Genomic DNA, 13819 nt, shown 5'->3' with positions numbered 1-13819 from the left:
TTACAGATTCTTTGAAATTGGTGTGCCATGAGTCTTTGGTAGACTGGAGGACCTACTTTGCAATCATTTATTGTCTAACATTATCTTTGCCTTTATGCCAAAACATATCTTTAAACTTTATGAAAAATTTCAAAATTATCATAAAAAAAGAAAAATCCAAGACACTTTCTCCTTCTACCTAATTTTTAAAGAAGGAAGCTCATTTTTATAAAATTCTAATCTAATCTAATTGGCTGATTTGATGGTCAACTTTGTTTTCAAAATTCCTAATTATATAAAATAAAATCTTTTTAATATTTCTAATGTAAAACAGACTGGAGAGCTAATTAAACTTAAGAAATATGGTTTGTACATACCATACCAACACCATTCCATAGATTGCATATTTTGTATTAATACTCAAATGTCATTTTATTTATAGTTAAACCCTTTCTTATCAATCTCCTATTATTTATGAAGTTTCTATCACACTATTCTACTTTTTGCTTGTACAATTTCTTGCTGATCTATCATGGTGTATTGTAGAGTCCTTGTTTGAATATGTTTACTGAGAGAAAATAATGTCGGGAACTGATATTCATTCAATGCCCTTTATTATTGCAGCTTTGGAGTTGATGAAAATGAACAATGTTGCAATAGTAGGGCCACAACCTTCTGTTATTGCTCATATTGTTTCACATGTAGCCAGTGAACTTCATGTACCAATTCTTTCATTTGGAGCAATAGATCCAACTCTCTCATCATATCAGTATCCATATTTTTTCTACACGACACACAGTGATATGTATGGAATGATGGTAATTGCAGCTATGATTGGTTTCTATGGCTGAAAGATATTGTGGTTGCATATACAAATGATGATTATGGGAGAAATGGAGTAGCTTCTTTGAATGATGTGCTAGAAGATGTTAATTCTAAGATTGTTAAAAAAATACCATTTCCTCCTAGAGGCAGTAAAAATTATATTGGAAGTGTGTTGGTGCAGTTAGCTTTGATGGAGTCAAGGGTATTTGTTGTGCATATAAATCCAGATATAGTTATTGATCTATTCTCTAAGGTACTATAACTTGGAATGTTGAATAGTACCTATGTTTGGATAGCCACAGATTGGCTCTCTTCCCTTCTGGACTCTGATGGACTTAACTATGAAACCATGAATTCACTCCAAGGATTCCTTGCTATATGCAGGCATATTCTAATTTCAAATTAGGAGCATGCTTTAAAGTAAGGTGGAACAATCTTTACAAAACTAAGATAATTGATTTCCAGTTGAATGCATTTGGACTATATGCTTATGATGCAATCTGGATAATTGCCCATTCAATTGACAATTTCTTGAGGAAAGGAGGAAATTTTAATTTTACAGGTTATCCTCAGCTCTCCAATTTAAGTGGAAATGAAATAGAATTAGTAGAGTTAAAGGTGTTTGTAGGAGGATCACAGTTGCGCAATATATTGCTACAAAAAAATTTCACTAGCTTAATTTGTCCTGTGAAAGTTGATAAAACTAGAAATTTTCTTGGTTCTACTTTTTAGATCATCAATATAGTTGGAACAGGATTTTACAAGGTAAGTTCTTGTGCAAATCAATCTGGCTTGTCTATTATTCCTCCAGAAATCAAAGCTTCCAAGTCACACATCCAAAAAATTGTGGGTCAGAAAATGATTGATATAGTATGGCTAGGTCAAGACAAACTAATACCACGTGGGTGGGTATTTCCTAATAATAGAAAACATCTTTTGATTGTTATGCCCAGAAAGGTTGGGTTTCAAGAGCTTGAGCATATAGTGGAAGGTAACACCAACATGATGAAGGACTTCATAATTGATGTGTTTGTTGTTGTAGTGGCCTTGTTACCTTATGCCCTTCCTTACAAATTTGAACCATTTGGAAATTGGAAATCAAACCACAATTATGATGAGCTTGTACAGCCAATTGCCTCAAAGGTTGGTATATACTATATACAAAACTATTCTTATATCTACTACTATACTTTAAGATAATCATCTACAAGTTATAGCCCTCATAAAATTCTCACATTGCATTTTTTGGTGCACTAGAGTTAATTTTCATATACATACTAGGGTTATCTTTTATAACTATTGTAGTGCAGAGATTTGATGCAGCAGTTGGGGACATCTTAATCATAACCAGTCGATCAAAGATTGTGGACTTCACCCAGCCTTACATAGAAGTAGGACTGGCTGTGGCTACCTCTCTCTGGAAGGTCAATCCAAGTGTCACTTGGGCTTTTCTGCAGCCATTCACATTAGGAATGTGGTGTACAACTGCTACATTCTTTCTTCTCATGGGAGTTATTTTATGGACTTTAGAGGATAAATCAAACCATGATTTTCAAGGATGTCCAAAGGAGCAAGCCCTTCCTATTCTTTGGTATGTGATATTTCTTGGTTTCTTATTCTTTTAATAAGAAACTTCTTAAGCAATTTGACCCATAGGTTTTACATATATTGTGGAGAATTAATTCCTTGCTTGGTTTGCCCTCAATACTCTATTTTGGGAAGGAAGTGTAAGATTATAGAATTAATTAATTTTCTATCCAAGATTTTTTGCAATTAAATTGATTAATGTCTATTTTTTATATAAAAAATAGTAATCAAGTGAATGAAAATTGACACTCATTATGTTAGTTATTGAAAAAGAAAAAAGTAAATATTTATAGTGTCATGGATGAATGATTTGTTGTGGCAAGGGTAGGAGATGAGTTATTTTAATAAAGAGAGGAGCTAATTCGAGAAGTAGTAGTGGCACTTGATAGGAAAAGTTAGCATCTAATTACCTTTAGTTAAGGAATGATGAGATAGAGGTGACACCTGATTTCCTTTAATCAAGGAAGCACAAATGTGTTAATTAGCTTTCTAGGAGTTAAATGTATATGCCTAATTAAAATCAATGTAAGAGGTATAATCAAATTACTTTGGAGTTGGTAGATAACATTTTTTGGGATTTAACTATGTGAAATGTTTTTGCATCAACATTCTAGATCACACTATGTGATTCATCCTCAGAATGAAAGAGTTGTAGGTGAGAAATGGTTAGATTGAAGACCTAGACCACTTGAAAAGGAGGAGGGTGGAGGAAGAGAGTCAAAAATTTTGAAAAAGGAAATACAAACAGAAAAAGAAAATCAATGTAATGAAACATAAAAAGCTTAAAAACTAGAAGATAAACCTAAGAGCCAAAATTAGAAAGAGAAAAAAAAAATGAAAGAAATAAATAAGACAACAAAGCTTTTTTTTTAAAACCATGAAAGTAATAATAAAATAAATAAAACAAGAAGTTAGAGGCTCATAGATTATACATGGAGGCAAAATTGAGGTCTCAAGGTGTGACAATGCCAACACATTGTTTTGCAAGTTGGCAATCATCTATGCCTATGCCATCCATGGTTGTAGTGGTAAAGTGAAAGTGACAAAAGAGGATAGAGAAAGATTAGTTGTGGGGGGAGGCTAGAGAGTTGCAAGTATGTTTGAGATGCAAGCACAAGATGCAATAGAGTCTTTTATTTCCAAACTCTATTATGCTTGTACCATCCTATTTTATGTGGCCCATTCCTATTATTTCAAATAAATGATAAAAAATGTAGCCTTCTCATTTGTACCCCCTGGAGATCATAAGATACACATTACCCTCCTAGACAAAGAGTATTCTTAGGTTAATTTTCTAACAAAGGATAGGAGACAAATTTGGGTCAACATAGGTTGTTCTATTGTGATGGATGGGTGGATTGATATTTGCATCTGGCTTCTAATAACATTGTGAAAGGCTCCCTACTTATAGCTCAATGACTTTTGTGATTGGATGTCATTATTTGTAATGTCTTTTTTAATCACTATATTTACTAAAATAAAAAAATGATTATAATTCATTAGGATACTTTATAGGACTACGAGTTATGAGTTGTCATCCCTGATAGGATTGTTGGCTAAGAGTCTATGACCATCCTTTATAGAATTGTTGGTCAATAGTATGCCACTTCACTTAAGTCTTAAATTGTTGGTTATACTTATCAATCTTCACCATCCCTAACTAAACAACTAGAAATAATCTTCCTTCATCTCCCATGATTACGTGCTCAAACTTGAAAACAATACTAATTATCTTTGATTACAGTCAGTCCTGAGTTCATTTAAGCTCTTGGCAATTGCCACATTTCCATCACCCAAGACATCCAAACCGGAAAATTGCTCAATTTCTTCAGTAAACTTGCCATTATCATCTACAAAAGACAACACTGGAAGATTATATTTCATGCTAGTCAAAAAATCTTCTTGGCTATGGCCTAGAGCAGTATGAACCAACCCTATTCTAGATTCAATTATTATGTAATCTCCACCCACAACACTTCTTGATATGTGTCCCTCTAGATACTCCAACTGAACCTTAGCCAAAGTTGTGCCAGATGAGGAACTCCAATGAATCAATTTCCAGCCTCTATAAATGTGGTTCTAAAAATACATTTGCCCAAATATTTCAATTTGTACAGCTTCATTCTCTGAAGCAGGTGTCAGATAGGGATTTCCGCACTCTCCCCATATTTTTTATCTCCTAAATGATTTCCTTTTAGCATATAACTTGTCATGCATAGTTTCCTAGTTTTCTTATTGTATCGAGCATATTAATGAAGAAGCATATTAGTTACTATCAATGTTTAAGACAGTTTGATTAGTTATTGTCAGTGTTTTTTAGGAATTCTATAAAACAATTCACATGCCTTGCGTATGATATGAAATTTTGCATGCATCTTGCACTCTCATCTAGCTGATGATGGATTATGGAGAGTGATCTGAAACCATGATGCTAAAAAACATACGCAATCAAATCCAAAATGAACTTGCATTACAAATGGATTGTGGAAATCTGATATTGCTAATTTTGCATGCATGTCTACCAGGACAACCACAACTTAAACATATAAAATTATCACTCAAACATCCAATGAATTCAAGCTGACATGTAGTAGACCAATAGTTCAATATCACTAATAGTTGAAAATAGTACTAGACACTATAATAAGATATTATTTTCTCAAGGAAAATTGGCCAAGCTATAGGAAATTAATAAAAACATGATAGAGAAATAGATTTCTATCTAATCTATGTTAATACCTCATTTGTATGTCATGCAATGAGAATTGAAATCAACACGAGATCCTAATCAAGAATATCACAATCTTTTGGTGGTTGATAGTCTGATTAATTTGGTAACTATATTGGAGTTGCAAAAGCTCATTTTGGAATCAATGAGAACCACATGGGATCATTCCATTTCCATGATTAACCAGGTTTACAAACCATTTATTGAAAACTATGGTTTGATTCCACCCATTCAACCCCAGCAATAGCCATGAGTGACCAAAAAAAGGAGAAAATGAAATGATAATTACATATTGAATGGACAAATGATTACGAGGGAAATTTGAAATCAGAATTCAATAGAGTTATAATTAAGCAGAGTCAAAATTTAGTAGATCAAAGTTTAGAAGATAGATAGGGTATGACACTAAAAAAAAAAAAAACTACTTACAGTCTTGTACATATTGTATGTTTTATTGGTTAGTCAGAAAATCTTTTGAAGTTCTACAAAAACAAGGACATGAGATTAGGGAGAGTACTCATATTATCATTGTAACAATGTAATCATGAAAAAGTTTTTTTTTCACTAATGTCAAAGGGGGAGTTTGTTGGTATCTCTAACTATTATTGTATATTAGTGTCAAACACTTAGTCATATATAAGGCAAAGTCATTTGGTCATCACTGGGACCGAGCTAGTCTATATAGGCCAAGTAATGTGATAGACTTGTAAATAAACATGTATATGTCAAATTCTATAGGATCCTAGGAGCCAAGAAAGTCTTTAGTCACTAAGTATTTTTAGTACAAGCCAAGCATAATCATTACCAACCAATTAGAGTTACACAGTAAATGTCAAGTTACATAGTAAATATCAAGCACAGTAGAGACCAAGTGATAGAAGAAAGAATAGTGAAGGTATAGTTTGTGTCGAGCTACAAAAAATTGAAATTCAAGTTTGGAATAGTGAAAACTTTGAGATAAAAATTTTTGGGATGACATGGACAAGATATTTAATAGTTGTAGAGGTTCTTATAGAGATTGTTATGCATTTTATGACATGGATCATGAATCCTTATGGGCAATGATCAACCAATTAGAGGAAAAGTGGAAGCATCTAGAAAAATCTTTAGAGATATTTAAATAGTGTAGATCAAACCCATATTTGAGACATGGTGAAAAAGGAGCAAGCAAGCTATTTGTGTTATCACAAAGCAGATCAAGTGTCATAGTGCAAACATTGCAAAGAAGGCAAAAGAGTTCAGTTATGAAGAATAGAGGGAGAAACTTTGGAAGTAGTGAAGGATAGTAATGTTGGAAATATTCAATATATGATAAGTTACTAAGAGAGGAGGGGTGAATTAGTAATTTTAAATATTTCCTTTAAATTTACCACACATCCATCTATGCTACTGCATACATTAGTACTGAAAGATATGACATTCATCACACAAAAGAACACTATATTTTGGTGACCCACAAACCTTCCAAATAGAAAGTAAAACTAGGGTGGGGATGATACCCACAAAACTCCAATACTGTAGCATAAAGTTTTCCTGTTAAGGCTTACATTGACCACTTCTGGTGATCTGCCCTATTAGGAGCACAAAGGACTGCTAGGCCCACCTTGTTAGAGGATTTACAAACATACAATGAAGTATGCACTCAATTGAGAGATGTGTACAAAGACTATTAAGTCTACCTTGTTAGAGGATTTTTAAACTAATTCATCTGTTAAGATTAAGTAGTGGATCTACTTACAATTGATTGCTAATAAGATCCTTTATGCACTGATCACCTTATCTGATGGATATAACTTTTCTACCTATGTATTGACCTTGTTGAATTCTTTGAACTGATGCTGAAAATATTTCACATGTACTTCTCATTACTTTACTATTGCTCTTCCTACATGTGATATCTTACAATACACCTTACATATATACCTTTCAGATTTACAAAACTGCAAGGTTGGCCAAAACACAAGTGAATAAATACATTACAAGTTGGCCCAATAGTAAGTAACTGAGGTTCACTGAACTAACTCAGTCACCTTCTGATACATGGCATTCACTACATTACTCGACATCATCATGCACTCAGTAGAAGTGAAGGCTCGGTCCATACTAATCACTCAATGTAATTCTGAACTAAGTGACCACTGGTGACTTGGTAGATGTAGTGTCACTTGGTAGATACTACATACTGAGTTTACCTTGCTTTACTCAGTAAACACTATTTCTTCAAATGCTCAGTGATAGTAGAGAATTAAATGCTAAGCTTGGTAGCTATACTGATATGGATAAGTGTTGTCACTAATGGCAATACTAACTTAATGCCAACAATCTCCCCCTTTGGAATTAGTGACAAAACACTTATAAGCCAAAACATATGTACATAACTGACTCACTAATTTTTTGAATTTTGGTTTTTCAAAATTGATCTTTGTAAAGCTATTGCATATACATTTCTACATGTATCTACTTGATGACACATAATGTATATACAAATATACTTATGTACATATCTATACACACATATACATGCTAACTCTATTGAGTGCTATCTCCTCCTTTTACTTATACTAATATCTCTCCTTATATATAGAATTTCCCTTTTTTGCTTATATTGATATCTCTCCCCCTTTTTGACATTAATGCCAAAGGGTTTCATATACTATCTATTAGTTTCACCAAAATGAGAGAGAAATTCTTGATGTACCTTAAGAATGAGGGTGAATGAGGTATCCCAATTCTCTTGTAAAATTTTGTAGGTGGAGAGAGCAATATGAACTTCTACTGATAATTTGATCATGTGATCAGCCATTAAGAAGTTTTGATCCTGAACCAATGTCTTGCAATAAGCAATATGTTTCTGCATTGTATCCATTATTGGAAAGATCATGTTTTTACTATCAATCAAGGTTACTATTATTCTTGCTTCTTCTTTTAGAATTTTTGCATGTACTTCTACTAGATATTTCACCTTGGTGTGATGAGAGGAGCTGGAAGAGGGTTCAGCCTGCAACTTTGATGCACTAAATTTCATGTTAGCATCAATCTTATTTAGTTTCTTCTTTATTTCATTGGTAAAACTAGACATATCACAAATTTTTGCAAAAAGTGATGCTACATTATTAAAAAAAAATTCAAAATTGCCCAAAAATGTGGACAACTTCACTTGTTTCATTGCAATCTACTGAGCAATATGCTCTAGTACCTTGTTATCAAACTTTCTTTCAGCCTTTTCGATTAGCTTCTCTTGTCGAAAGGAGTCCTCATTATATTTTTGTATAGCCTCTTCTAACTAAATAAAAATATGTTAAGTGGAATCCACTTCAATACCTATAGCATCTGTAATTATATTCTTGGCATTTTCAATTATTTTTTATTCCTTATCCCTTTCAGATCTTAGCTGCTTTTGCATAGCTTTCTTCTCTATAAGTTGACTGGCTAACCTCATTTCTTCAATGGTAGTAGTCTCATAGTGAATCTTAGGTATTATTATTTGTTTGTCTAAGTCAATGTCTTCTTCAATTTCCTTTCCAGTAATTAGAAGTTCCAATGGTTGCCTTGGTTTTACTTCAATGATGACTGGTTTGACCTTTAGAACTAACACAATAGTAGAGATAGAAGGGCTAGCAGTGAAAAATGGAATAGGGCTTAAGGATTTAATGCGAATAGAAGTACTAACCAGACTAAAAACTAAAACACTTCCCAAAAATGGTGCCACACTTGGTAGAATACCCATAGAAGTGTCTGATCTTACTGGAATCGAAGTGGATGTAGAAAATGATGATGAAAACAAAATTGTAGAGCTTACTAGAATTGATGAAGACAAAATTATAGAACTTACTACTACACTAACTAAAGATGCAAAAGTAGAGGGAGCTAACTTGATAGCTGAGGAAGCAACAGTCAACTCAGTAGATGAAGTGCTTGACACTTCTATTGTAGACACTTGGAGCTGGGAGGTGGCTTGTAAAGATTGAGTAATTGATGTTGCTGTTGTGCTCAAAATATCACTAGTGGAAGATATCTCCATAGATGTGATAGTATGTGGTGGAGTGTAAGGAAGAGATGCAATTTCTTTTGCTGCAATTCTAACCGGATCATCTTCATCCTTTTCTTCCTCTTCTACTTCTTCCTCCTTTCCTTATTCATCCATTTCTTCTACTTCCTCCTCCTCATATTCCTTATCTTCTTCTTCCTTCTCCTCCATTAGAGAATGAAATTCACCTTTAGTAATAGTGATGGAAGGAGTGTTATCATCATCATCATCATCACTATCATCATCTTTAATTATAATAGTTTCATTTGATAGCTTGTTGAGATGATATACATCTCTCCAAACATTTGAGGCATGCTTAACCACTTATTCTATGCTATTCATTAATATAAAACATGAGTTAAGCTTTAGAATAATTCTATCTTCATGCTCTTCTATTGCCTTCTTCACTTTTGCATTAGTTAGATTAGGTACTAACTATCTCAATTGTTGTTCAAAGATGTCTTTTACAGTTTGTACCGTGTTCTCCCATCTAACTTGGATTTTGGCAAAAGAATTTGCATGGATTTGAGGTTGCATTTGAGCAAGGGAGTATTTCCAAATATCCATCTTCTCCATGACTAAGTCCTCAATCTCTTTCTGCTTAGCTAGAGTCTGAGTCTCATATTTGAGAACTTTGAAGTTGCAAATTCCTACTCCAACACTTAGCTATTTCATCCTTTCCTCAAATGTAGGTGGAGAGTGAATGAATACTGGTTCACTTTTACCTTTCCTACATCTCTTGGAGAATACTACAGCTGGTTCCTTTTGAGGTTTAGTGATAATCACTCTACCTTTCTTCCTTGTTGGTTCCTCTTTCTCTGATTCTTCTTCTTCACCTTCATCATATTCCTCTTCTTCATCCTCACCCTTTCCCTCGGTAAGCATTAGAGGATCTTCAGTTGTCTTCAATTTTGCAATCCTCTTCTTACCTCTACTGAGAGCTTAAGGAATCTTGATACTAAGCTCTATCCTCTTCTTGGCTTCCTCATAAGTGTCAAATCTAGGAATATTTGGATTGGTTGGCTCATTTACTAGAGCCTCAATGATGTCTCTAGCTTCATCAATGTTAATTTCATAAGAAAATGGTTTTACCCATGCCACTCTTAGTATGATTGCTTGAATGTACACTCTATCACAGTCCAACATAAAGCATATGTCATCCTTGTAGTCTTCCACAAGCTTGGGTGGGATTCAGAATCTATTATACATTTTCTCTTTGAATGCCTCAAAATAAATATCCAACACCCTTTCAAAATTTTCACCCATTTCTTCAATAAATTCATTTAGCTGATAAAGAACAAGGGTGTCTTTCCTCCATACAACTATGCCCTTAGATGAAAATATTTTTTGAACATAAAAGAATAAATAGGTAAGCAATGAATCGAACTTGAAGGAATTGTTCTTTGAAGTCTTCACACTTTCAAACTTTTTGTTCAATTTCTTTAGTAGGATATTTGACAAATCAAATTCAAGGTTCTTCTTTATAACCTTCTATGCTAGGTCAACTACCTCACAAGCAACATTGTTTGACCAACTTGAGCTATAGATCTTATGTGCAATGATATGAATGCCAAACCTAAGCTCTATGTTAGTGACATTGTTTAGTCTCAAACCTATAACGCCCTAGTCGGCTAGGGTTTTGGTTGACTTGGCTTTGCTTAGTATTAGCAAACCCATAATCTTGTGTATCATCTTCTTTGTAATCAGAATGGGTTGCTTCAATCATAATTGACCATTGTGAAACTACTCAATATGTATCTTATCCATTTCACTTGGAAATTTTGAGGCATGTGAGGGATATGAGTTAATCCTTTAACTTCCAAATGTTTATGCTCAGGTTTCAAAACTCTATCAACACACATTTTAGCTAGGGTAGTATCCATTTCTATTGTCCCTAATTCTTGAATAGAACATTTAAAGTGAGTTCGAATGTCATTGATTAGGAGTACCTAGGGAGAGATTTGTGACTAAGCATCATAAGGATCAAGTGATTTAGCAACAATTGAAACAATTTTGAAGTTTGGTGCTTTCCATTTGATGCCCTTAACCAACATTTCAGAACCCTTCTTTGGTTTAGTGTTGTTTCCACTGGTAGACACCATCATTTCTTGCTAGATGATAAAATTTGTGAAGATCTTCCTACTGAATTGCTCAAAAACACTACAATGCTCTTTCAAATTGCTATGCTCTTTGAATGTTGTGGATGAAATGAAAAATGAAGTCAAAATTGCCCTTTTTGTTGAGAAATTTTCATAAATGCTTGGCACCATTATAACATAGTGCATGATAGAGTATCATCCACTGACCTAACTTGGCAAGATTATCAACTTAGTAGACAAACCAAATTTCTTTTACTCCTGACCTCGCTCAGTAAAGTCTTTAACCAACTTTCCTTGGTGGAATCTGATGCAACTTGGCGAAGGATAACCTTTCTCTGATCCTGGTGTATCTGGAATATCATTTGCATCCCTCATATTTCTTGGAACTGCTTATGATTTTCTTGTTGAGTAAAACTCTAATATATTCTTAAGAATTTAGTTTGAGGGGATGGAGTCACCCACTTCTTGAGTGACTTCACTACCATGATTCGAGCTTGTATCCTTAGTAGATTTAGGAATCCATTGTTGCCTCAATTGTTTACTTATATTGTCAACCCTTGCTTTCTTTTCATCTTCAACTTTGCCTATATTCATGTAGTTTTTAACTATATGATCGAGTTCAGTGCATGTGTAACACCTTATAGTAGTATATTTCTTTCTTTGGTGATGCCTAACACAATTTATGCCAGTGTGTCCATATTCTCCACAGTAATGACATCTATACCAAGTATTATAGTCCCATCCAAATATTGCCTTTACAAATTATTTAGCTAGATTGAATGATTTGGATCTACATTAAGATGTCTTGTGACCATGTTTTTTGCATTTGTGACATTTACCTTCAAATTTTGGTTTCTGCTTGCATTCATTGGCTTTGTGACCATGCTAATTGCAGTTATAGCACTTTCCATTGAATTTTTCTTTTCCATTGCTCCAACATTTGTTTGATGTATGACCAATTTTCTCACAATTATTGCATGAGGGATTTTGATTCCTTTTTGCACCTTTCTTGGAAGATTCACCTTTTTCTTCATTGTATCCAAGTCTTGCTTTACCTTTTTGTCTATGAAGATTCTGTTCATTTTTTTGATTCAATTGATTCATGTCTTCTTGTGATTTCAACATTCTCTCATTGATTTGTTTTTTGTGCATTTAGGTCATTTTTCAAATTTTCAACGATTTTCTTTTCACATCTTTTTTCTCTCATTATTCTTTCATTGATTTCCTTTTCATAATTTAGATCACTTCTTATTCTTTCATTTGGTGATTTGAGAATTATGATTTCTTCATTTGCTCCAGTGATTTGATCAATGAGGTCTTTATGCTGATTGGATTGATTCTATTCTTCATTTTTTCTTGCCTCCAAGTCTTCATTTTCCTTATTCCTTTGTTCCAAAATTTCACATAGCCTAATTGATTGGATTTCTTATTCTCTTTTGAGTTTCCTTACTTCTTCTTACAGAGAGCCATTCTTTGCTAGGAGTTCCTTGATTGCCTCATTAGCTTCATCTGAGCTACATAAGGGAAAAAAATCTTCAATATTTTCTTCAACATACTGATGGTCATCCATTTGTCTTGCAATGTCCTTTCTTCTTTTCAAGGATTATAAATATGCTTCTTTGCTTCTTTGAGTTGAGCTATGGCCATCTCCAAATCTAGCTTTTCATTTTCAATTGCCTTGTCAAGTTTGAATATCTCCATTTGTCCTTAGATCTTTGCTCAAGCTATCAAACTTTTATCCTAAGAACCACAATGCTTTGATACCAATTGTTGGAAATATTCAATATATGATAAGTTACTAAGTGGGGAGGGGTGAATCAGTAACTTTAAATCTTTCCTTTAAATTTACCACACATCCATCTATGCTACTACACACATTAGTATTGAAAGATAAGACATTCATCACACAAAAGAACACAATATTTTGGTGACCCAAAAACCTTCCAAATAGAAAGTAAAACTAGGGTGGGGATGATACACACAAAACTTCAATGTTGTAGCATAAATTTTGCCTGCTAAGGCTTACATTGACCACTTCTAGTGATCTACCCTGTTAGGAGCACAAAGGACTACCAGGTCCACCTTGTTAGAGGATTTACAAACATACAATGAAGTATGCACTCAGTTGAGAGATTTGTACAAAGACTGTTAAGTCTACCTTGTTAGAGGATTTTGAAACTAATTCACCTATTAAGATGAAGCAATGGATCTACTTACAACTGATTTCTAATAAGATCCTTTATTCACTGATCACCTTATGTGATGAATATAAATTTTTTGCCTCTATATTGACCTTGTTGAATTCCTTGAACTGATGTTGAAAATCTTTCACATGTACTTCTCATTACTTTGCTATTGCTCTTCTTACATGTGATATCTTACAATACACCTTACATATATACCTTTCAAATTTACAAAATATCAAGGTCGGCCAAAACATAAGTGAACAAATACATTACAAATTCGGCCCAATAGTAAGTAACTCAAGTTCACTAAACTGACTCAGTGGCCTTCTGATACATGGCATTCATTACATTACTTAGCATCGTCATGCACTTGGTAGAAGTGAAGGTT

At 33.6% G+C, this 13819-nt stretch overlaps 1 pseudogene; it reads left to right on the top strand.

The window, feature by feature from the left end:
- The first annotated feature begins 560 nt into the window (after positions 1 to 560).
- On the top strand, positions 561 to 3592 carry LOC149529137 (glutamate receptor 3.1-like; annotated as a pseudogene).
- Positions 3593 to 13819: the final 10227 nt, after the last annotated feature.

This window comes from Cupressus sempervirens, chromosome 11 (genome assembly GCF_028749045.1).
Source record: "Cupressus sempervirens isolate cs-2001-9-10 chromosome 11, ASM2874904v1, whole genome shotgun sequence".
NCBI lineage: Eukaryota > Viridiplantae > Streptophyta > Pinopsida > Cupressales > Cupressaceae > Cupressus > Cupressus sempervirens.
The sequence above is the reverse complement of the archived record's forward strand: the minus strand, read 5'-3'. Positions and strand labels throughout refer to the sequence as shown.